Here is a 5252-nt window from a genome sequence, read left to right as displayed (position 1 = left end):
TATTCCTCCTACATTGGATTCAAGGTTCTACTCCTTAAGAAGGTCCATTGCACCATTACACTGACATTCACCAGAAGATGATAGTAAAGGAAGTAATCCAAGCAGGTGTGTCTCATCTTCAATATATACGAGTACAGCCCGTCTATCAGTTTTAATTTTTTTTCCTTTGTTTAGTTCAATTAATGTTTTGCCACCAAAATGCACTATGCATGGGTATGGGGATTCATTCATTGCTTGTTGAACATCTTCTTTTGATATCTCGCATATATTAAGATTTGCATGTTTCCTTTTTCTAGCTGCTGTAGACTGGCTACATTTGAAACTTGTCAAATCAGCTTCTGATTGAGTTAGAACTGCACCTGCAACTTTATGTAAAACACTTGGAGAAATATCACTGATTGTAGCAATAAGAGCAACATTACCAGCAAAAACATCTATGAGAATTTCAGCAGTGACTTTTTGTTGTGAAGCTTTTCTTTTAAACCACTCTCCATGATCAAAATCAGTATCACTGAAGGAGTCCTCACTAGTATCTTTAATAATCTCAACATTAGTCGTACCCTTTAATTCTTTATACCGTTGTTTCACTTGCAGCTTTCTCTTTCTGCTACTCTCCATTGGCTAAAAATATAACAACTCACCACTTATTAATTTAACGTAATTATACGAGAGATTGAAATAGTGAGTGAACATTGTTTAGCTAATTTTATTGTAAACCGTTAGAAACCGTTAGAAAATTTTATTGTAAACCGGTTAGAAAGCCTAGAAATCCTCATGCTTGTCTAAACCAGATCTTTTTTTTACATGTTTTATTGTATTCCTAAGATCAGGAATGCCAGCCAAGAATATTTTGTTTAGGTAAATCTTGCTGCTTTGCCAAATCTGCAGTGGAACCCCTTCTTTCATGCTTTCTAAGTTTTGAATATTCATTGTCCAGATTTGAAAGATTTTTCACTAGTCTTTGATTGTTTAGTTTAAAAAATCCAGCATTAATCTATGGCGCTTTTACCTTGACCAAAATACAATGACATTTAGTTTTTATTGCACATCTTTCAAAGTTTTTCTGAGGAGAATAAGCAAGAATAGTAGTGATGTTCATCTGGAAGTTATTGCTGGACCTATTCAGATTTTGAATGGCTATAGAAATTTAGAGGAGCAGTATGCAATACTTGCAAATAAAACAACTTTAGTTAGTAAATAGCTCATATTTTCTATTTCAAGTTCAATATCCTGTAATTTAAAATTTGGCTATTATTTTAAAATTTTTATTCAAGACTGTTTGTTTTGATGTCAAAAATAGGTTTTGCTTTTACTGAATAAACAGAATTTATATTTTGATTTGAAATTGGAATTCCATATCTATTTAAAAAATGCATTTTTTAATAATTTATTTGAAGTTTCACCTTCTTTCACGAATTGGGGTAACATCTACTATAGATACTTCAAAAAATCTCTTGAAACAGCTTTTTTCTAATTTTATTGTGTCGCATTTAAGTATGGATGGAAAAGGCACACTTAAAAAGCTTCCATTTAGAGACGCTGCTTTATGTCAACTTGTTGTTGGTAAAGTGTTAACTTTTTTGTTTAACTAAAATCAAATTCAGGTTATAATTCTATTCTTTAATGTACTTCAAATCTTAAACACCATTAAAACTATGCAAATAATTTTTGAAGGGTATGATATAAACCTATGATACATTGAACAGGGCTTTCAAAGAGCATAGCGCCATCTGATTAAATTTTTTAAATATTTCTAAAATGATTAGCAGGATATAAAAGTAGTGAAGCAATTTAAACGATTTTGTTAAACTTTTGGTGCTCTATTTTCTCACGGCTCCTCTTTTACATCTGTTGATTTTTTGTATTTAGTTTTTGCATCCATTTGCTAAAATCTTTGGACCCTAAATCCAACATCTAGTATTAAGGTTAATACTGATATAATTGTTTTTAGAATGTGTTATGAAACGTGATTGTAGGTCCACAGAATCGGAAATATATTCATTCATTGGTTCCCTTCTTAGAATGGCTCCCTTCTGTATAGGTGGAACTGGAAAAAGTCATTTAAATACTCATATTTCATATTCTTAAGATGGAGAAGCCGGATTGATCAATATAAGTAAAAATAGTGACAAGATTACCATGAAGACGATTTTGACGGCAATAATGATTATTAAGTTGTCATGAGTTTATAAGTGTTTTAGTCAAACTTAAAAAACAAATACACAAAAATTTTTTGATGTTTAATTCCTTTATACGTATTTAGTGACAATGCATTACTTTTTTTGACGTCGAACTAAAGAAATGCTAAACGTTGTCTGAATTTAAACAACGATCGCTTTAGATTACTTTTAAATACTTAGAACGATTGCTTTATTGAGTTGCTTTTATTACAATTCATATTCACAATGTTTTATGTAAGATAGGCTAGTTAAGTTTTATTTTAACGTTAGGGTTAGTGTTTAGGGTTAGGGAGCCCACGAGGGGCGTCCTTCAATTGTAAACTGCCTTTAGATGCACGTGTCTAGTCGTCTCGTTGCATCGACCTAGAGGAGTTTTCCGACAGGTCTTGCGCTTTGGGCTCAGTTAATCGGCGCTTTTACCTTGGCCGAAATACAATCACATTTAGTTTTTATTTCACACCTTTCAAAGTTTTTCTGAGGAGAATAAGCAAGAATAGTAGCGTTATTTGATGTTCTTGGGAAAAATGATTGGTTGTAAGCTAAGTGCTATAATATTTCCATCCCTGTTGGAAGCGGACACCCTAAATTGCAAAAAACAAGAAATAAAAAGCTTAGCTAAGTTTTTTAGGTTAAGGGATTCATTCTAAAACTAATTATTACCTATAATGGCTGGCTTTGATTCTTCTAAAATGAATAGTTTTTTTTTAGACCTTCGCGTTCTTTTACTTCCTATTTTCTGACCATACATATTTAGAATGATCTATTTAATTTTTACTGATTTAAAAAACCAAACTTAAAATAATAATTATAAGATAATTTACAACTACAACAAATGGAAACATCGAATTGTTTCTTAAGCAGCTAAAGCTGAGTCTCGTCAAATCTCCACTTTGTAGAAATTACTAAACTTTATTGTAGATTTACATTATTAACTGAAAAAGTAAAAAGTATATATTTTGGATATATAGTTATTATTCTTTTTCAATATGTTATCAAATGTTTTCTTATTTTCAAATCTAAATACACAAAAAGGCTTTATTTTAAAAAAAACTACAACACCATGTATTGTTGCTAAAATATATAGGTAAAAATAAACATCCCCGAAAAAAAAAAATTTCAAACTTTTTTCATTTCACTTTCCCCCTGGACATGCAAAATCGGCTGTTTTTGAGAATATTTTTTTTAAAAAAATCCTGAGGTGGCAAAGATAGAGTGGACGTGTTGAGCTGAAACTTTTTGAGATTTGTTTTTTTTTTTTTTTAATTTGCCCCAAATCTAGAGTGTATGGTATTTTAGATTTTAAAATTTCCTCAAATTGACTACCCCTATGTATGCATACACACGCAAACACTCACACACACAAACGCACCCAGTGGCGACACACTCACACACACAAACAGTGGCGACAGCATAAATTGCACACTTTCATGACCAGTTGGTTTTACTTTTTGATACGAACTTTTTTGTATTTATAGCAACTGCTGTTAAGTTGTATAGCATCACCAATGTTCACCTTTTGGAACGGAAAAACTCTTTTGACATTTACAGCTGTCAAAACTGCTTGTTTTGAGCAGTTGTGTTTACCTTTCGGCGGTCATTTTAAATTGCACACATTTACATTTTATTAAAAAAAAAATGAAATTCTTTTATTATATCAAAAGTTTATCATTCTATTGAGTATTTAAAGGATATTCTTGTAATTCATTTAGCAAAAAGAAAAATTCATTATCTATCAACAATGGGACGATGTAAACAAGGAACAGATGTCTTTCAAGGACAAGGACGGGCATTTCGAGATTGAATAATTCTGAAATAGCTTGAAGATTGGGTTGTTCTTGGAAGAAAGTTATCAATGCTATTAATTTATTTAACAACACTGGTTCATTAAGTAACAAATAACGGAAACCAATGTCCGTATTGTAAAACTGAATCTTTTTGAATGGCGCACCGGGAACTAAAGAACAAATAGCTCAAAATTTAAAACTCAATCTGTCTGTCAGCACTGCTAGAAGACGCTTTTCCGAAAATAAGCTATTTGGAAGGGTTGCACGAAAAAAACCATTGGTGACAAAACGTAATCTCGTGAGCCGTTTGAAGTTTGCAAAACGTACTACACAAGGAATTACGTTTTCGGCAAAATGTGCTTTGAATAAATGATTAAATTTAGACTGAAGAGTCTAAGTTTAATCACTTTGGATCAGACGGAAAACAATTTGTTCGTCGGCCCCAAAACCAAGAACCATAAAACATGGTGGTGGCAATATGATAGTTAGGGGCAATTTTCCATGGTATGGTGTGGGCTCGTTGTATAGATATCAAGGGAAAATTGATCAACACATGCTAAAGAAATACTAGAGAACGTCATGCCGAGGAAAATTTCTCTTTGGTTTGGAAACTCTATCAAGAAATTGACCCTGAGCAAACCCCCAAAAGTGTTAAAATGTGGTTTAACGCTAACAAAATGGATGTTTTGGAGTGATCCGCACAGTCACCAGACCTAAATCCGAAAGAAAGTTTGTGGGAGGAAGTTGACAGAAACATAAACCATTCAGCTGCAACAAAATCAGACCGACTTTGGATCTAAATAATGGCTGCTAGGGACGCCCTTACGCCTAAACGATGTCAGAAATTGATCTAATCAGTAGGCTATTGTTGTCAAGCAGTTATTGACTCAAAAGGATATCCCACTAAATATTAACCCTTTCTTGATCGAATATTGGAAAAACTATTAAAAAAATTATTTAAACAGTTTTTTTTAATGAATATTATAAAGATATGAAAAAAAAAGTTTTTTTTTTTAAAGTACAGTTACACCAAAATTTTAATTATTACCGTTTGGCAACATTGAACGATAAGAGTAATAGACAAAAATATTTTAATAAGATTGCTTTCATGCTGTTATATTTAAATATGCTAGCAAATTATATATAGAACTTATTAAATAAAACTGGTTTACATTACATGATACTTTCTATCATAAAATAATTATTACATCGAAGAAATGTACTTTGCTCAGCAAGGAGGGTCAGAGTGGAGGGGGGGGGGCAACTTAGAAACGAAACTTTAACTTAG

At 32.0% G+C, this 5252-nt stretch overlaps 1 pseudogene; it reads left to right on the top strand.

The window, feature by feature from the left end:
• Positions 1–1024: 1024 nt before the first annotated feature.
• LOC149875851 (uncharacterized) lies at positions 1025–2174 on the top strand (annotated as a pseudogene).
• Positions 2175–5252: the final 3078 nt, after the last annotated feature.

The sequence above is a fragment of the Hydra viridissima genome, unplaced genomic scaffold (genome assembly GCF_058129835.1).
Source record: "Hydra viridissima isolate aposymbiotic clone 2 unplaced genomic scaffold, HvirCarnegie_v1 scaffold_130, whole genome shotgun sequence".
NCBI lineage: Eukaryota > Metazoa > Cnidaria > Hydrozoa > Anthoathecata > Hydridae > Hydra > Hydra viridissima.
The sequence above is the reverse complement of the archived record's forward strand: the minus strand, read 5'-3'. Positions and strand labels throughout refer to the sequence as shown.